The following is a 21,026-nucleotide window of genomic DNA, read 5'->3' as shown; positions in this document are numbered from 1 at the left end:
GTGATTCTCCTGCCTCAGCCTCCTGAGTAGCTGGGACTACAGGCGCCTGCCACAGCGCCTGGCTATTTTTTTGTTGCAGTTTGGCCGGGGCCGGGTTAGAACCCGCCACCCTCGGTATACGGGGCTGGCGCCCTACTCACTGAGCCACAGGCGCCGCCTAAAACGTATAAACATTTTAAGAAAGGTGAAAACTGTATTACAATTGTAATAATATATACTAATAACAAAAAATGAATATAATGTAATATTTAAGTCACATTTGATTTCTGCAATTAAAAGAGGTGCTCGCTGTGACTTGTATTCATCTTTTGTTATTGGTAGATATTATCACAATTTTAATAGTCTTATTCCTTTCTTAAAATGTATGTTCAATTTTTTTTTTTTTGGCCCCCTCTGTACTTCTCTGTTGAAGAGATTTGAATTCTACAGGAAGTCTTTTAATCACCCTGAGGGGCTTTCTCATGATTTTATGAAAATCCCAGGCTTGCTGGAAGGACTGAATAAAATCATGGACACAGGTGCCTAGGTACACAGTAAGATACTCTATAAACATAACATATGATTGTCATTGTTAATACACTGCATAAAACTTGAATCAAAATTTCAATACTTATTAATCTGTACTTCTCAAAATTTTTATACTTATCTATACTTTCGAAAAAGTTCATACTTCTATCTATATTTTAGTAACTATATTTAAAGCATAATAGTATATTTCTGTAAGTCTATGTCCCATCATTATTTCTGAGCTTCTAAACATTTCTAACTTTAATAACTTTTCCAACTGCCTCTTTTATTTTAGTTAAAAGAGTTAATAAGATAGTAAATACTTCATTCTAACTTCAGTTTCTTCTATATTTGCACATGACAAAATTAGAAAGCAAGAGCTTCACTTTCGTTTATAGTTAGATAGCTCAGAATGATATTGCTGTATCTCTGAAGGCTGGGAGGTTGGTGGTGGATCCAAGAATGAGGTAAGCCTAGGAAAATGAGCTGTGGTTTTATTGGTTGGAAAGACACGTGTCTCCAAACAACTGAAGGGCAGGACCAACAACAGCATTCAAACTATTTGTAAACTTGGTATAAATGATGGCCCTAACCACAAACAGGAGAGGAGGGAGTGTGAGTACCAAAACCAGGTGCGATAATATTCAGTCTGCTTTTTAAGGCTCTGGTTTCTATGCTATTGATTATAGCTTTCCTAAGGAAGCTGACCACGCAGAGAGGCACAGTGGGCAGCAAGCAGGTGATGGAAGGATGCCTTGTAAACAGAAACATAAATGTGTGAGTCAGGGAAGTGACTCTGCAAATACAACAAGAATTTTTTCCTTCAGTCTCTACTACTAGACATTTGAGTTCCCCAAACTCTCCTCCACCCCAAAGTACCCAGCAGAGAGGCAGCTCTGCTGAAGTGCAGAAGGATGGGGTAGGGGTGGAGGATGACCCAGCAAAGGGCACATGGCAAAGGCTGCCTCCTGGCTGCAAGAACTACTCCATGGGGCTCCTCCAAGTTCTTCTTCCATGTCTTTTAATCATCAACTTCTTCTATGCTCTAGGATTGTTCCTCCCTTTATGGAGATTCATCTTTTTCCAAAAGCCAGTAGCGTCCTTAACCAAAGTCCAAGAAGGGTCGGAGCCACCTGCACATTCTAGGGGTGAAGGGTAGGCAGGCTGAGTCTGGGGCTCAGTTAAGTGACTGGGCCCTCTGCCTTTTGGACCCATAGCAGACCCTGCCATTTTTTCCAGTTTCACAGGCACCTGCTCATGGCCGCCTTGCACTATCTCCAGGTTGAAAGGCTCTTACTGGCCTGAGTCTACCTGTGAGGGTGCCCAGAAGGTTCAAGAAGAATCCCAGGAAGGCTGCTTGTATGGAAAGGCCCTCCATCCTCCTGGAAGGCCGCTCCCTCTTCTCTACCCCCTATTAAGTACAGGTACAAAGACCCTCTGAGCGGCTGCTCCTTTTGCTACTCCCCTGACACTCCCCTGAGGATCTCAGAAGTAACATGGCTCCCCGGGGCCAAACCCCAGGCCAATCTTGCTCAAGCTACCATTTCCTCGGTGACTCTTCTCCTGACTGGCAACCCCTACTCCAGAATGTGGCTGTACTTCCTTGCCCACAAACCAAGGACCTTGTCCGCAAACCAAGGACTTTGTCCCAGGATAGGTGCTGGGGCCAAAACCTCTCCCTGAATTTTCAGGACCTTGAATATTCTCCCATCCTTTCCCCTTCCCGCCTCCAGAGACAAGAATCTATTTCTCCCTCCCCACCCTATCTCTCTCCTCACAGATTGCAGGCATTAATTAAACCTTTTCTAGAAAACAGATTTTCACCAGCTGCAGGAATTCTGGGGAAGAGCCAGACCTGAAGACAGAGACGGTCTGGGGAAGAAAGATAAGCTCATGACAGCCAGAGGCAGTGCAGGTTCCCACTTCCAAGTGGCATTCTCAAATCTAGCCCTTCCAAGATTCCTCCAGAAAAGGCAGCATGGGCACTGCCACCTAGCTCAGGGTGTGTTCCCTAGGGCCAGGCTTTGACAGAGGCAGAAGAGCTGGGCTTTGTTCTGTCTGCCTGTGGGTCACAGGCATCTCTGACAGACCAAAGAATCTCCCAAACATTAGCTCCCTCTTCCCAATAGAGCTGCAGCCACAATGCAAGAAACACGTGAGATGGGGGACTCCCAGCCCTTTGCAGATAGCAGCTCTCGGGGTGGGCAGCACCCACTGGAGAGAGGATGGTGTAATGTGAAACAGCCAGAGGGGCTCAGCAAGTGGCACCGGTCTCCCTCTGAGATGCCGAAGAGGACTGAGGCCACAGCTTAGGGCTCTCTTGCTTATGCTGTGGTGGGCTCACCCCTCAGCAGACAGCCTTAGCAGCTCCCCAAATCCGGGATGAGGACAGCTAACTTCTTTCATGGAAGTCTGGGGGTTCCCACTGAGGTTACAGACCAGCCAACAGACCTGTAGATTGAGCTCACTGCTCCAAACACACACAAAAATGAGTATGTTTCCAGTGAGGTTTTTTTTTAAAAAAAAAAATGTGTTGAATTTAAGGTTGACGTTTTGAAAATAGTGTAGCAAAATGGAAAAACACAGGTTGTGGATTCAGACTGAGTCAAGGGAGGGGTGGTTCTCTTTCTTCACTCCACTAACGCTGACTACCTACCACACCGGGGTGTCAGGCAGGGGGCTGTGATCAGAGATGGCCCCACCCATCCCTTCAGATACCCCTGGACAGTGGGGGATCTGACAGTGAGCCACTCATCACAGAGCAGGGGTGAGGGTGGAGGAGAAGCCCACAGGAACCTGTGGACACTCAGAGGGCCCTCACAGAGCCCCAGTGTGTCCTTGAGCTAATCACTTACTTATTCAATGGTGAAGGAACACTGAACTAATTACTATTCACACCGCTCAATAGAAAGAGAGCTGCCAATTCTGCAATTCTGCAAATGCTCAGAATGCTGCCCTCCTAAGGCCAGGTGGTCCATCCTGACCCTAGTGCCCAAAGCTGCCTCCCAAGGCATCAGTGAGAGTGGGCTTGCCAAGAGCCATTCCCCAAAGAGAAGTTCCCCCTATATGTCCTTTCTCTGAAATAGGCAATTAATTTAAAACAAGATTTAATGAAAACCAGGAGAAGGGATAGGGCAGATTCACACACTGGCTTTCAGGCTGCGGCTGTGCATCTCCACCTCTCTCCAGGGACCACTAGGCTTTTCAAGCCATCTGCTGCAAACCCACTTCCCACAGATGTCTGGACTGGGAGCCAATACCTCTGAGAAGCAGTCGTTGCCAAGCCTGACCACAGTCACATCACGTTTGAAAAGGTGAGCTCAGCACTGCTCGCTCCACGTCCGCGGGCTTTCTGCAAATACCAACAAATATCCCCAACTTGTGGAGACCCATGGGAGCCCCTTGGCCACCACCTCGACACACTCACACATACACTCTTCCCCATTCACAGTCCGATGTGATTCCTCATCTCCCCTGATCTTACTTGTTGAATGCTTGCAAAGCACCTCTGCCTTCTTCCACGAAGACCCTGGCCACCCAGGCAGTGATAACCCCCACTCTCCACGGAGCCCCTTCGCAATCGCTGAACGCACGGCTGAAGGGGGAAAATATGGCTCCACGTCCTCCTGCACCTCTAATCCTTTACTATCCACAGGTACAACTTGAAAGGCGGCTGCAGTCACAAAGAAAGCAACCTCTAAGCAAATCCATTTTCTGTATATGAGAAAGCCAGCTTCTACAAAGATCAAGACCTACGAAAGCTCACCCGCAAAAGCAACGCCATGGGGCCTAAAGGGTGCAGTCCTAACCTGAACATCCAGGAATGCTAACCAGGGAGTAGAGACGCCCCCACCCCACCCCCGACCCCCGCCTGGCCCCGGGACTCCGCCAGGCGCCGGGCGGCAGGTACCTGCCGAAAGGAACCAGCCCCACCCCCTGGGAAAGGCCACGGAGAAGTTCCGGCCGCCTTCTTACCGAGAGACAAGCCGGTTCGGGAATTACCTAAGAAAGGGGATCCCAGGAGCTCGAATCTGGGCTGGAATCCGGTGGCAAGAGTGCGGGGGCAGTGAGGGAGAAGGAAGGCTGGAGGGGCTCCGCAGCAGAGGCGCGGAGCTAGGGCCAGTGAAGCAGGAGGCACCAGGGTCGGAAGAGGCGCGGGGCGAGGGCTTGGAGAGAGAGCCGAGGATTTGCAGGGAGGGTTAGACGCGCGGCGGCTTGGAGAGGGGTTGGGGGGGGGGGACGGACACTGGGAGCTCGGGAGGGGGAGTGGCTTGGGGGGGTGCAAGTCAGGGGCTAGGCCGGGGTGGAGGAGGGGGCTTAGCCTCTAGGTTCAGAACCCAGGCTTGCCCCAGCCTCCCCGCCCCTCTCTCACTGGCGCGCCGAGGGGACCCCTGTCAGTTTCCCAGCCCCGGAGCCTGGGCCCGCCCGCCTCGAGCTTCTGCGCCGCTCAAACCCAACGGCAACCGCCCCAGCCCTGGCCCGCGCCGCACTCACAGCCCATGGTCCCTTCTCAGTCCCGGCTCGGCTGCTGCGCGCCCAGCTCGGCGCCCGCCGCCAGCTCCTCCCGGCGCGAGGGGAGGTGAGCGCAACGCGCACGGGCTGCCCGGCCGCACAGGGTCCCGCAGCGCCCCCTGCCGGCCCCGCCGCGCTGCGGTCCGGCCCGCCCCGCGCCGGGCGCCCTGGAGCTCCGCCCCCGAGGCTGTGTTGCGGTACTGGCCAGTCCGCGCCCTGCGCGCGGGGTTGGTGGTTGGGAAGAGGACGCTGCCTCTGGGAGGCCAAACACACGTGCTAGTTTGCGGAGATGCAGCCTTACGAAAGCCATAAGCACACACGGCCCGAGCACGCGGGGACCGCGGCCACCGACTCGTAGGCCCGCTGTGCGCCTGGCAACGCCAGACTTGGGATCAGGGACTGCGCGGACGCGAGTCAAGGCCCGGGTACACAGGCATGGCCTGGGCCAGGGTCCCGGTGTGGGTGCTTAGGGCCCATGTGCCTGTCCCCGCGCCGCCGACGCTGACGCCTGTGTGGGCGCACGTGTTTGGGTCCGCTGGCTGCCACGTGGACCCAAACTGTCAGGATTCTCCAATTCTCGCTTCTGAGCCGCCCCACCCCCTTCAGCCTATCCCACACTTCTCTTCCGGCTCGGACCACATCCGGCCGTGTGTCAACTCCGGTCCTCGCTGCTGCCGCTCAGTCTGCAGCGGCCTGCGGGTACCCGGGGAGGTCGCGCCCCGCGCACCCGCCCTCTGCGCCCCGGCGCGGCCCCGCGGCTTCCTCGGGACAGCTGGGGAAGGTCCCTAGAGCGCTCGACTGATAGCTGTCACTTCCTGTTAGATGTCCCACAGGCCCGCGTTCTTGGTTTGATCCAGTATTGTGAGTGGTTTCTTGTAAATGTTGGGTTTCGTCTGGTGAGATTATCTGCAGAATTTCTCTGTGGGAGATGTTCGGACCTACAACGATTGTCAGAGAGGCCTTTGCTCTCAGTCCAGGTCGGCAGTGACCCCAGGTGCCCTACTACAACCACCCTGGGCAAAACTAATACGGGTAATGCCGCTATTTCCCTTTGAGGCGCGCTTTCTCGGGAGGAGCTCTTCACTGGACTTCTTTTATACCTTTATTGATGGCCCTCAAATCCACACACTTGACCCAGATATTGTATCCATAATTTTCTCGGCTTTCTGCTTAGAACTTTCCACCTCAAACTACAGCGGCCAGCACAAAATCCTGCGTCTTTCCAACGCCCAACTCCATTTACCCCTGTGGTCTCGCCGTTCTCTCAGCCACCTGGGATGCCTTCCTTACCAGAAAACTTAATGGCCAGTCAGTTCCTGCCTCAGAGGTCCTCTAACCAGACCTCCTCTTCGTGTTCTCCCGATGCACGCTGCCCTCAGCCTTCTTAACTGCCGGAACACTGGCACAGCCTCTCCTGATCTCTGAATGCAAATCTTTTCGCTGTCCACTTCAGCATCACCCCTAACTCTCCAGCCTGGCTCTCCATGGCCTCTACAGCCCACACCACACCACCCAACCTTTCTCCTGTGTCCCTCTGCAGTCTGCTTCTGCTTGTGCCTCACCAATTCCAGGCTCTGCCTCTCAGCTCACACTACCTCCCGCTACACAGGTTAGTGGGGGCTTTCTGCCGTAAAATACAGACATCCCGATTCGTGCAAGTTTATGCAAAAAGGAGAAGAGAAGAAGAATTTAAAGAACTGATGGGCTTCTGTAAATGAAAAGCAGGTCTGCTTCAGGCCTGGACTGGATTTAGTCCCAGGGTCTCAGCTTTGCTTTCTTCCACGTTAGCTGCACTGTCAGGCCCGAGGCAGAGCCCAGCAGACCCTGGCTTGCAGGCTTGCTGCTCTAATCCCAGCAGAAGAACAGCCTCCCTTTGCCAGCTGTTTCATAAGCCTTGGGCCTGGCTCTGTTTGGCAGAATGAGCCACCTGTCTGTGCTGTTCCCTCAGCCGTGAGACTCCATGTGGGCCAGTTCCTTCTCTCTTGAGCACTTTCTCACCCTCCATGGGGAACACATGGATGAGCACTTCTGGATCCTTTCTCTGTCACCAGGGGACTCATGGTGACTCAGGGACACCATCTCTAACCGTTTCTCTGTAAAATCTGCCACACCAACCCTTCACTTTGCTGCAGCTCTCCTGTGATGGCACAGGGCATCCTGGGGGGCAAAGTCCCAGATGGAAGTGGGGCACAGTTCCTGTCAGCCTTCAGCTTCCTCCTCAGTCTATCTGGGGTGTCTGTCTTTATGCCATTCCCCTCCCAGGGTCAAGATCAGGCATCATACTCTTCCTAGACTCATCCCCTCTGGTTTCTTTCCTCACACCCCTTATTTCCTGAGAACTTCTATGTCATCTTCCACTCCGCAGAAGGAGTCCCCTCCTTTCTCTCTGTACACTTTGGGTTTAAATGGTACCTGCTGAGCTTTAAAGGAGGAAGGGGTTACAGGGAAGGAAAAAGAAAGTCTTCCTACAGGGACAACATATATGGAAAACATACATTTTCCCAGATATACTCAAGACTGTATGGATTCAAGACCATTATTCCCATTTCATCTCCTTTCACTGTGGTTGATGAAGAGGTGGGATGTCAGCCTGAAGCAGCTGGTGATCATCTGCCCAGCACCTGGGGAGACTGTGCCAGAGATGGTAGCTGACAGAGGAAGGCAAAGGCGAGAGAAAGGAAGCTTTCTTTCATGCCTAAAACCTGTATGCTACGTACCACTGGATTTTTCAAGTACTCTTTCCAATAAGTTCCCCACTTTCCCCCAAGCAAATTACAATTGAATTTTCCTGTCCCTTGCAACGAACGGCATCTTGACTGGGGCAAGCCCCTAGCATAGCGCCTGGGACATCAGTTCTTGCAAAATAGCAGTTATTGTTTTCATTATTCATCTGACAGAGGAGTGAGGCATGCCCATTTTGACTGTAAACTGAGTAGAAATGAAAAAATGCAATGCCATGTGCTCAGAACTTTCATCTCCCCCCCACCCCCATCCTGCTCCTTTGTCCTTTCCACATTCACATCTCAGCCTGCAAAGAAACCCTCAAAATTCATGGAGAGCTGAGTCTACCCATCTTATAAAAATAGTTCCCAGCTCACCCAAGTCATAAATATTCTGCTTTGCTGCCATTTTACAGTCTTAATCCCTGCCTAGACTGTGAGCAGCTAGGAGCAGGTGCCCATTTTCCAGTCAGTTTCAATACACTAATCAAAAATGGTACAAATATTTGCACAGCCTCCTTTATCCTGAACTGTAGACTTAGAGGAACAATGGGCTACTGCCCCTGCACGTAAAGGGACTTGGCCTTGGAGAAAGATACACAGGCTAGGACAGAGACTGAGGTAACAGATGACAGTACGAGGGAGTCCTCTAGGAGGAGTGAGGTGGAGTGGTTTATCTGTGCCGTGTTCTAAGTAAAACACGGCTCTCAGTCCTCTCTTGCAGTGGAATTTATACATCCACACAAAACATTTCTATTGTGTCGACAATATCCAGATAAATATGATTTTTAAATTCCATTTTGTTTCTTCGATTGTCCCATCAACATTTCTATCCTACTCCTGGCAACCCCAGGGACTCAAGGAGATAAATATCTTGCAAAAGGGTAAAGGGCATTTCTTAGATTCCTGCAGAAATGCTGCATTCTCCCTAACACACGTATGTTTTTTAAATATGCAATCCCGGCCTCCCAGCTCCAGGGTGGTCTGTTTGCTATTATTTATGTATGCATGATTCATTTTGCTTACCACCAGCTGCAATCCTTTCTCCTCAACCCCAGCAGGCTTATTATACAAGTCCCTTCCCCCTTCTGAGAGCAACGAGGGAGGGAAAACTCATTTTCCCATCTATGTGGGTGAAATTTAATTAGAAAGGCAAATCTGGGAGAAGAGAACACAAAATAATCACATTAAATAAAAAGAAGAGATGGCTCTGAACCTGACCTTGAGCCAAAAAAAAAAAAAAAATCACAAAGAACTATGGTAACTTGCTGAATCAGAGCTGTACATATTCATTTTTGTCCTCTAAACTCTGAGCCCAACTGAAAGATGTTACGAAAGGGGGAAAAAATAAACAAGCACTCGATGAACTCATACAAATCACAGTTAGAAATCATGAAAGGAAAACAAGGACTCTAGCTGTCTGTTTCGTCTAAAACCACGCTAGACACATAGTAGGTACTTTATAAAAGATGGATGGATGGATGGACGGATGGGGCAAGAATCCACCCCTCCTGTTTTACAATGAGAAGCCAAAGGACATGAGAAGAGACTGGGAACTGACAGCGCTTTCTGCAGTCTCACGGCTGCTTTGGGGACAAACTAGAGGTTAGGGTCCCTGGACAAGACCTCAAAGCGCTAGAAGTCATTGCTAATGTAGAAGTCTATGCCCAGAGAGAATAAGAGACAGAGAGTCAGCAACTTGTCCAAAATCAATCACAAGGTGAAATCCTGGGAGAGCCAGCACTCAATTCTGCGCCTCTGAACATTTCAGAGCCCTTTCCACTCAACTACGATGTCTTCTTTACCATACATGTGTATATTTTTTAAATCACTGGAAGAAAAGGTAACATCTCATTATTCTCCAAATAGGAACAGAACAAATTTATCTTAGTCAGTTTGACTTTTTCAGAAATTGCTTTGCAAAGCCACTTGGGTCACCATTTCCCTCAGTGTATCCATTGATGACAGTACGAGGGAGTCTTCTAGGAGGAGTGAGGTGGAGTGGTTTATCTGTACCGTGTTCTAAGTACTTGCGTTCATGAATGCTGGCCTTAGGTGACATGACTTCTGAGTCCTTTGTCTCCAGCTCAGGCTTCCATGTTGAGTTACAGACCAGAACATCCAATTGCTCACTCAGTGATTCCACAGGAACAGTGGTTCTCAACCTTCCTAATGCCACGACCCTTTAATACGTTCCTCATGTTGTGGTGACCCCCCACCATAAAATTATTTTCATTGCTACTTCATAACTGTAATTTTGCTACTGTTATGAATTATAATGTGAATATCTGATAGGTAGGATGTATTTAGGCGACCTCTGTAAAAGGGTCGTTTTACCCCCAAATGGGTGGTTGAGAACCGCTGCACTAGAACCTCTCAAAGCACCACAACTCTGTCATGTCCAAAACTGAACTGGTGTCTCCTACCTCAGGGAATAGCACGCCTGCCAACTTTCCTAGTCTGCAAACTAGAAACAAGGGAGACATCCAAGGCACCCATCTCTCCCTCACCCCCCATATCTTGTCCTTTCCCAAGTCTGTTAATCATTCCCTCTTTAAATATTTCTCTAATTTGCCCACTTTGGTCCTTTCCATCATCACCACGGTCCCAATCACTGAGACCTCTAATCACTGTAGAGTAGTTTGCATTTTCTCAAATTACATACAAATGAAATCACATAGTATGGAAGCCTCCAGCCTGTGATTTGCCTTTTTTGTTTTCGGAACAATGTGTTTTAAAGCATAAAAGTTTTAAATTTGATGAAGTTCAATTCATTTATTTTTTTTCTTTTATAGTTCTTGGTTTATACAGACATAAAAATATATATGTATTAAAATATATACATATATTTTAAGATAGGGTTTCATTGCAACCTCAAACTCCTGGGTTCAAGTGATCCTCCTGCCTCAGCCTCTCAAGTGATGGGGACAACAGGTGTGAACCACCATGGCAAGCTTATTTTTCTCTTTCTTTTTCCCCTTTCTTCCTTCCTTCTTTCCTTCCTTCCTTCCTGGAGATGAGACTTCAGTACATTGCTCAGGCTTACCTCAAACTCCCAGCCTCAAGCTATCCTCTTGCCTGGGCCTCTCAAAGTGCTAGGATTATAGGCGTGAACCACTGTACCCAGTCTCTCTTCAAGAAATCTTTACTAACTTTCTAGGAATTTGATTGTGATTGCATAGAATCTATAGATCACTATGGGAAGGCTAGACATTTTAATAATATTGAGGCTTCTGACATATATACACTATATTTTTCGAATCATTCAGGCCTTCTTTAATGTCTCTTAGCAATGTTTTATCATTTTCACTGTATGGATCTTACGTGTTTTTTTTGTTAAATTTACTCCTAAGGATTCCGTATTTTTGATGCTGTTGTAAATGGTGCTGTTCTAAAAATTTCAATTGCCAATTGTTCATTGGTAGTAGATGGGTATACAATTTGTTTTTGTTTATTGACCATGTATCATTTATTAGTTCTAGTAGTTTTTTGTAGATCTTTAAAGATTTTCTACAGTGATGACCATGTCAGGTATGAACAAAGACAGTTTTATATCCTCCATTCCAATCTAGATACCTTTATTTCTTTTTCTTGTTCTAACTGCACTGGCTAAAGCCAAAAAAAAGCTAAAACCTACCTACATCTGTTGTTGTTTACCTGGGTTGATTCCCTATCTTGGCTACTGTGAATAGTGCTGCAATAAATATGGGGGTACAGATGTCTCTTTGATGTAAAAATTTCCTTTGCCTTGTCCTGATCTTAGAGGGTCTGTGAGTCTTTTACCATTAAATATAATGTTTGTTATAGGATTTTCATAAATCCCTTTTATCCGGTTGGGGAAATTCCCTTCTATTCCTAATTTGCTGAGAGTTTTTATCAGTAATGGGTGTTGGATGGTGTCAGATGCTGTTTATCCATGTGAAGAGTCAAATCATATATTTCTATTGGAGAGAATATGAAATTATTATGTGTTTTTTTCCTTGTATTTGTTAATATGCTGAATTATGTTGATTTTTTAAACATTAAACCAGATTTGTATTCCCGGGATAAACTCTACTTGGACATCACACGTTATCTTTTCAATATATTGCTAGATTTGACTTGCTAAAATACTGTTAAGAACATCTGCATCTGTGTTTAGGAGCAATATTGATCTATAGTTCTCCTTTTTTTCGTGGAGTTACTTTTTGATCCAGGTATCAGGGTAACGCTGGCTTCATAGAATGACTTAGGAAGTGTTTGTTGGTATATAGTCGTGAGTCATTCCTATTTTGGTTCAAGAAAACTTTATATGGCCTAAGTGTTATTTCTTCCTAAAATGTTTGATAGAAATTAGCACTAAATTCATTTCTAGATTACTCTCCAAAATTTCTATTTCCTCTTTAGTAAGCTTTGGTAGTTTATGTATCTTTGAAGTAATTAATCAGTTTTATCTAAGTTATCCTACATATTTGCATAAAGTTGGTCATAATGTTCCCCTCTTACCTTTTTAATATCTAGAATCTATAATGACTTTTCCTCCATCCTTCCTGATACTGGTAAGAACTTGTGTCTTCTGTCTTTACTTTCTCTTCCAGCTTCAAAAGGTTTATTGGTTTTGTGGAGCATTTCAGAAAGAAGCTTTTGGTTTCATTGGCTTGCTCATTTCTGTTCTTACTTTTATTACAGTGTTTACTTTTTTCTGCATACTTACTTTACTCTTCTCCGCCCCCCCTCCCCAGTCTTTAAGGTGGAAGTTTAGGTCATTGATTTCAGATCTTTCTTATTTTTAAAATATAGTCAGTGCCATAAATTTCCTTTTAAATCACTGTTTTAACTACATCCCCCAAATTCTTTTTTTTTTATTTTATTTTTAATTAACAAATAATAGTTGTACGTATTCATGGTGCATATCTCTGGGTCGGAAACACCGCCTATCCTCCTTATAGCTATTTGAGACTATTAAATATGTACTTGTTTACTTTAGTCATCCTACAGCGCTATAAACATTAGAACTTATTTCTCGTAGCTATCATTTTGTATTCTTTAACAACTCTCTCCCCGTTCCCCCTTCTCCCCACCCTTTTCAGCTGCTAGTATCCTCTGTCCTACTTTTTACTTCTATGAGATCAACTTTTTGTAGCCACCATAGATGAGTGAGAACACACAGTATTTAATTTTCTGTACCTGGTTTATTTCACCTAATAGACTATCCTTCATTGCCATCCATGTTGTTGCAAATGACCAGATTTCATTTTTTACGGCCAAATAGTATTCCATTATGTGTGTGTGTGTGTTTTTATCCCTTCATCTGTTGTTGTTTACCTGGGTTGATTCCCTGTCTTGGCTACTGTGAATAGCGTTGCAATAAATATGGGGGTACAGATGTCTCTTTGATATAAAAATTTCCTTTCCTTTAAATAAATTCCCAGTAGTGGGAATACTGGATTGTATGGTAATTCTATTTGTAGGTTTTTAAGGAAACTCCATGCTATTCTCCATATTGGCTCTAATAAGTTTACATTCCCACCAACAGTGTATGAGTGTTCTATTTTCTCCATATGCGCCCCAGCATTTTCTATTTTTTGTCTTTTTGATAAAACCATTCTAACTGGGTTGAGACGGTGCCTCATTGTGGTTTTGATTGGCATGTCCCTGTGATTAGTGATGTTGAAGATTTTTTTCATATATTTATTGGCCATTTGTATGTCTTCTTTTGTGCAATGTCTGTTCAGCTCATTTGCCCATTTGTAAAATCAATTGTTTGTTGTTTGTTTATTTATTTTGCTATTAAGATGTCCAGTTTCCTAAAGATGTGGGAACAATCCAAGTACCCACCAGTACACAAATGGATTAATAAAATGTGCAAGTATAACTCAGCCATTAAAAAGGAATGGTGATCTAGTATCTTTTGTGATAATCTGGATGGAACTGGAAACTCTTCGTCTAGGTAAAACATACAAGAATGGAAAAACAAACACATGTACTCAATACACCAAATTGGAACTAATCAAACACATATGGACATAAATTTCAATGAAAATCAAGCTAGGGGAAAGGGGAAGCCGGGGTAAATTCTCACCTAATGGGTAAATTCTCACTTAATGCTACAGTACACACTATCTGGGTGCAGGGCACACTTATAACTTTGACACAATCTGTACAGAAACAATGTATGTAAACAAAATCTTTGCACCTCCTAATATTTTGAAATTAAAAAGAAAGGAAAAAAAAAGATGTTTGAGTTCCTTATACATATGCCCTGTTAGATGAACAGTTTGCAAATACTGTATTTTCTCTGATTCTGTAGGTTGTCTTTTCGCTCTTTTGTTTTCTTTGCTGTGCAGAAGATTTAAAATTTGATATAATACCAATTGTTTATTTTTACTTTTGCGACCCATGCTTTTGAGGTATTATTTATAAAATATTTTCCCAGATCAATACCCTGAAGCATTTTTCCTATGTTTTCTTCTAGTGGTTTTATCATTGTGGGTCTTACATTGAGGACTTTGATCCCTTTTGAGTTGATTTTGGTATGGGGCGTCCCACAAATTCTGATATGTTGTTCTTATTTATATTCAGTGAACCGAATCCAAAAACTATATCAAAATATTTAATTTATCTTTGATTTCTTTTTTGGTGTTATGGATCATGTAATCATGTGTTAATTTAATTTCCAAATACGTGGGAATTTCCCAGATTAAAAATCTGCTCTAGATTTTTAATTTAATTCCATGTGGTCAGAGAACATACTTTGTATGATTTGATTCCTTCTAAATTTTTTGAGACTTATTTTATGGCCTTTAATATAGTCTAGTTTGATAAATGTTCTATGTGCCCTTGAAAAGGATGTATATTCTGCTATTGTTGAATGGAGTGTACTGGTACGGGCAGTTACCATGAATTGAGCTTGTAGGACTGGAAGTTGCTTTGGGTGACTCAGTGAGCGAATGGTGAATGAATGTGAAAACCTACAACATTACCATACACCACTGTGGACTTTGTAAACACTGTGCACTTACTTACACTAAATTATAAAAAACAAAGTAATTGTACTACAATGTTAGGGCAGCTTCGAAGTCATTAGGCAACAGGAATATTTTTGTGTTTTGGTTTTGATATTTTCTAAGTCTTCAAGTTCACCAATAATTTTTCTGCAGTGTCTAAGGTGATTGATAGTGTCTTTCACCTCTTCCAGACCTTCACAGATTTTCTTTCTGTTTCATCAAATATTGAATGAGAAGTTATTATCTCCCATTCCAGTTATGAACTTTGTTCTCCTTTTAGTTTTATCAGTATTGCTTTATGTAATTTTAAGCCCATTCTTAGATGCATAAATGCTTAAGATTTGATGAATTGTCCCTTATCAATTTGAAATGAACTTCTTTATCCCTTTTCATATTCGTTGATCTGCAGTCCACTTCATTCGTTATTCACATAGTCACCCGGCTTTATTTTGATTAATGTTAGCCTGATACATTTCTTTTTACCAATTTTCCTTTAATCTATTTGTATCTTTGTATTTAAAGTGGTTTTAATGCGTCATATAGTTGCATATTGCTTTTTAATGCAATCTGACAAGCTTTGCTTTTTATTTGAGATGTTTAAACTATTTTAATTTAACGGGATTGATAATTAGGTTGGGGCCAGATACAGTGGCTCAGGCCTATAATCCTAGCACTCTGGGAGACTGAGGCAGGTGGATCAGCAGAGCTCAGGAGTTCAAGACCAGACTGAGCAAGAGGGAGACCCGCATCTCTATTAAAAATAGAAAAAAGTAGCCAGGTGTTATGGCAAGTACCTGTAGTCCCAGCTACTTGGGAGGCTGAGGCAAGAGGATTGCTTGAGTCCAAGAGTTTGAGGTTGCTGTGAGCTAGGATGTGATGGCACTCAACCAAGGGTGTCAAAAAAAAATTAGGCTGGGTTTAATGCTACCATTTTATTACTTATTTTTTGCCTGTCCCATCTGGATTTTTTTTTTTTTTTTTTGAGACAGACTCTTACTTGGTCATCCTGAGTAGAGTGCTGTGGTGTCATAGCTCACAGCAACCTCAAACTCTTGGGTTCAAGTGATCCTTTTGCCTCAGCCTCCCAAGTATCTGGGACTACAGGTGCCTGCCACACACCCAGCTAGTTTTTAGAGACAGGGTCTCACTCTTGCTTAGGCTGGTCTCAAACTCGTGAGCTCAGGCAATCTATTCACCTCAGTCTCCCAAGTGTTGGGATTACAGGTATGAGCCACAGCACCCAGCTGGATTTTTTTATTTGAGTATTTTTTTATGATTTCTTTTTGCCTACTTTGTTTGTTTGTTATATCTCTTTTTTATTGGCACTGGTTGTATTAGGGGTTAAAGTATATATTTTTAACTTATCACAGTCTATATGCCAGTTTTATTTTACCAGTTGATGTACAGCAGAAAAAACCTACAGCAATATACTTCAGTTGTTCACTCCTGCTTTTTCCACTGTTGTTTTTGTACATTTTATGTCTATATTTGTTGCAAATCCCATAATGCTTATTACTACTTTTATTACTCTTGCTTTAAGTCACAAATTTCTCTTTTAAGGTGACTTTTAAAATGAGAAAAAAAATATTTACACTTACTGCAATAGATTAAATGTTTGTTTAACATTCTTCCCCCCCAAATTTATATGTTGAGACCTAATCCCCAGTGTGATGGTATTTGGGGGTAGGCTTTTGAGAGGTGATTAGGTCATGAAGGTGGAGACCTTTCAAACAGAAGAAAATAAAGATCTGGTCTGGGTAAGGGCAGTGCCTCCTCACTGTGTACCAGAGGGAAGGCCCGGGAGGACCTCAGGACTGCTAGGGTGGCAGAGGGGAGGAGGCAGGAGCACCTTCCCTGCTTGGAGGAACATGGTCAGCAGGGAGCAAAGGAGTTTGGGCAGGAAGACTCATGGAAGGAGCCCGGCTTCTGGCAGTGGTTCCCAGGTTCAGCTGTCACTGTTCCTGCCAAGCCAGGGGTTCGGCAGGAAAAACCTTAATCCCATTCCATGTAAGGGATAAAAGTAAAGTCTGAAGAGGAAAGTGGCATGCCCAAAGTGGCCGAGCAATCTGTCAACTGGGTTTGGGTGAAGTTCAGGCCCAGGGTAGATTTCTCCCACTGTCTGGGGCTCTCATCAGTCCAGCCCCGCTGCAGATCAGAACTATGGAGCCCACACATCATGACATCATGATTCCTCACCAACGCCTTCTGTGCAGGTCTCAGGACCCCTGTGCAGGTCAGCCCCAGGTGGGTCCTGTTGCCTGGAGTGGCTATAACTTATTACCCTAATGGGCCTACCAGCTTCTCAGATGGCCATGTCTCTGAATGCCCCAGCATGCCTTGCACACGCCTGGTGATCAATAAATGTCTGCCAGTCGAGTTCCTGTTAATGAATGGAGACAGCTTCATCAGTGAATATTGACAGATTGGGACTCCTGCTTACTTTGGACAAGAAACTCAGGCTTTTGCCAAATGAGGCAAAGAAGAATTCCTAATAGGCTGAATGCACTCTAATCCCCTGTATAGACAAATCCGTAATTGATTCAGGTCATGGGGTATGGTGTCTCTCTGTTGTCATGGCGACACATCAAAAAAATTCTTTAGCAGCATCCCAGACATCAGGACTCTGAAGTAATAGCCCTTTTAAAATGGAATCATATTAATAAGATCCACCTGACTGCACAGCGTTTTCTCTTCAGATGCATTATTAACTCGGCTGCAACAAGACCTCCTAAATGCAAAGTGCCCATGTAGCAAGCACACCACTTCAGTGTGGAATGAGTTAGGATGCAACTTACCAACACTGGAGATCTTGGAGGATAAGGAATAAGCTCTGAATGGTGACCTTTGGATTGCCAGTTCCTAAAGGGCCGGAACTGTGTGTGGGCCACCTCTCCTGGTTAAATCCTTAAAACTTGGAGCCACCAGCACAGGCATGGAGACTAGCCTGGCCACAAAGCATTAGCAGGAAGTTGGGGAAAGAATGAAGTAAATTTCAGAGAAGTTCTAGATTGTGTAAAAGATGAATTGCAAAACCTTGGTGTTCATGATTCTCCTACCGCAGTGTCAGCTTTTGACATTGGATTTGGTATTTGGTAAGTGTTTACTGAGCAGCCTGGTGGAGAGTCTATAATGACCTCCAATCATCCCCACCTCTTGGTATTCACACCCTGTATAATCCCCTCCTCTTGAATGTGGGCAGACACTGTGACCTGCTTCTAACAATAGCACATGGCAAAGATGATAAAATGACCCTTCTGTGAATTTGTAATGTAGGTTGTAATTTCCATCTTCCTGGCAGACTTTCTCCTTTACTGGCTTTGATGACACAAGATGCCATATTGTGAACTACTCCATAGGGAGACCACCTGGCAATCAACTTGGAGGGGGCTCTGGCCAACAGCCAGCAAGAACCAAGACTCAGTCCAACCACCCATAAGGAACTGAATCCTGACAAGAAGCACATGTGCTTGGAAGTGGATTCTTCCCCAATCAGACCTTCACATGAGACTCTGGCTCTGGCCAACAACTTGACTGTGACCTTATGAGAAATTCTGGAGCAGAGGACTCAGCTAAGCCATGCCCAGATTCTTACCCTCAGAAACTGTGAGATAGTAAACGTGTGTAGTTTTGAGTTACTTCCCTAGTGATTGTTGGTTATGTAGCAATAGATAACTAATACAAGTACCTACTGATGTTGTGAGTGCCACAGATATTTCAGGGAGTAAGACAGACAAGATCCCTGCCTTTATGGATGTTTCCTTCTAGTTAAGGAATCAGATAATAAATAAATTAATAAATCATGGCAATGAAGAAAAAGAAAGTAGGATGAGAGGACAGAACAGGAGGTAGGTGGTATTTTAGACAGGTTGGTGAGGCAGGTTCTCTGTGAGGAGGAAGAGTTTGAGCAGAGAGCTGAAAAGTGGACATATCTGAGGGAAGAACATTCCAGGAAGAGTGAACTGCAAGTCCAAAGGTCCTGGGGCGGAAGGAGGATCAAGCTTTGTGAGTCAAATCCCTGTTAGTAGCTGGGGTGCTGTAAGAGACGAGCTCAGAAGGGCCAGATGGTAAACGTCCCTGCAGGCTGCAGGCTTTGCTTCTATTCATCACATGAGAGGGGGCTTCAGAGCCTTCGGAGCAGGTGAGTATGTGATCTGGCCTGTGTGTAAGGGTCTCTCTGAAAAGACAATCCTCTTCTAACAGCCACAACATAAAGTGACAAACAGCCTCCCAATCCATTTTCTCCAGAGATTCTCCCACCACTGTAGGGTGGGTGGAGCAGGTACGGAAATTCTTTTCCTTTTTTTTTTTTGTAGAGACAGAGTCTCACTTTTTCGCCCTCGGTAGAGTGCCGCGGAGTCACTCCAGCAACCTCCAACTCCTGGGCTTAGGCGATTCTTCTGCCTCAGCCTCCCAAGTAGCTGGGACTACAGGCGCCTGACACAACGCCTGGCTATTTTTTGTTGCAGTTTGGCCGGGGCTGGGTTTGAACCCGCCACCCTCAGTATACTACTCACTGAGCCACAGGCACCTCCTGGAAATTCTTTTCCAATCTCACCTCCCCCTAGTTTAAAATGTTGGTCTATGTGGCTGGATCTCTGAGCCCTTTTTTCCATACTAGGAGCTATTAGAATGAGGCAGGACAGAGGGTGAGTCACTCCAGCAGTGACATAGGGACCCTGAGTCATGATAGAAAGGCTTTGGGTATCTGTGTGAGGAATGAAGCAGTAAAAAACAGTGCTACTCAGATGCATGTTATTTGCAGCAAAGGCAAGTCTTTAACAGAGAAATATTTTTTTCTTAATACAGGCACCTTTTTGAAATTTCAGAGATCTCCAGATTTTTAAGAAATATTTCTCATGAATTAATTACATAGGGCTCATTATTATTAACATAAAATGTTTTAAATGCCATTAAAATTAAGATTTTCTCCCCCTTTGAGTAGTACTCCCTATATTATGTTCTTTCAGAGGCCATATGAATACATATTAGAAGTTTTACTTATTTACATACATTATTAATCCTGCAACCTTGTATTTTTCATGAAGTTGTGAGTTCCACATCTATAATTTGATTCTTACATAAACATAAACCTTGGTGTTAAAAGAGAAATTTGTGTTATTATGCCTGAAGTTCAAGAGATTAAGAATAGGGCCTCTATGACTTCTTGGTGGGTTCTGTTGGCTTGGGTCACAGGAAAGGGAGAGGGCAGCAACCTTAATAATGTTGGAAGACTGTTGGGGGTCATCCTGCCCTCCATCCACCTCCTCATCCGTCCATTCACCTACCCATCACTCATCCACTGCCAATTTACCTACCCATTCATTCATTCACCCAGCCTTCACCCATTCTCTGTTCATGTACCCATCTACCCACATATCTGTTCTTTTATTTATTCATCCATCCATCCATTCAACTCAAACATGAGCCAAATATTGCTATAGGAAACTGGAAACAAGGGAGAGATGGTCTCTGTTCTCATATAGTCTAATATTTGTTCTCCACACAAAGTTTGGTTCCTTCCTAAGGAACCATCTCCATCACTATTCTTGAGCTGTCATTTATAAAATCACACATCTGAGTCTTGCGGAAGGATATCCCAGGAAACTTTGCTTCTCATTCTGGAGAAGAATCCAGAAGATGAGATGGATGTGGTCAGGGCTGGCAATCAGATGTCAGAATCTGGTTCAAAGGCCTTCTGGTACCTCATTTATAAGAAAGTTCTTCAAGGTTCCAATAGCTAATAGCCCAAAGCCATTTGAAACAAATATTCAAATGTGTTGGATAATTACATGCTGGCAGGATTGATGGGTGTGTTCATTTTCAAAAAGTACATAATTCTTTCTAGGTCCTGCTCCTCTACCTGCTGCCTAAGACTCTGATGTGTTCCCAGGTTAACTTTCCATCCAGCTGCTTTATGTACCCTGAGAGATCTCATCCACGTCTAATATGAATTCTGGTCCAACCAGCTCTCTTAAGCTCTTGATTTGTGTGTCTATTTTCCCACTAGACTCAACTGTCTCAAAGGCAACTACTATGAACTGAATATTTGTGTCCTCTCCAAATTCAAATGTGAACATTTAGTCTCCAATATGATGGGACTAGGAGGTGGAGCCTTTGGGAGGTGATTAGATCATGAGGGCAGAGCCCCATTAATGGGATTAATTCCACTATGTGAAGACACAGTAAAAAGACACTGTATATAAACCAGAAAGCAGGGCCCCAGCAGACACAGAATCTGCGGGTCCCTCAAAGTTGGACTTCCCAGCCTCCAGAACTGTGAGCAATCATTTTTTTTTTTTTT

At 44.6% G+C, this 21,026-nt stretch overlaps 1 protein-coding gene across 1 annotated transcript in view; it reads right to left on the bottom strand.

The window, feature by feature from the left end:
• The window catches only part of PXYLP1 (2-phosphoxylose phosphatase 1), a 60,509-nt gene extending 55,424 nt beyond the window's left edge, over positions 1–5,085 (bottom strand). Inside the window, exon 1 of the mRNA XM_003789444.3 lies at positions 5,002–5,085. The gene's annotated coding sequence lies outside the window, so the exon portion shown is untranslated. The remainder of the gene's footprint in view (positions 1–5,001) is intronic.
• Positions 5,086–21,026: the final 15,941 nt, after the last annotated feature.

Source organism: Otolemur garnettii, unplaced genomic scaffold (assembly GCF_000181295.1).
Source record: "Otolemur garnettii isolate 467f Iridium unplaced genomic scaffold, OtoGar3 scaffold00032, whole genome shotgun sequence".
Taxonomy (NCBI): Eukaryota; Metazoa; Chordata; class Mammalia; order Primates; family Galagidae; genus Otolemur; species Otolemur garnettii.
Note: the sequence above shows the minus strand (reverse complement) of the source record. Positions and strands in the feature narration are given on the sequence as shown.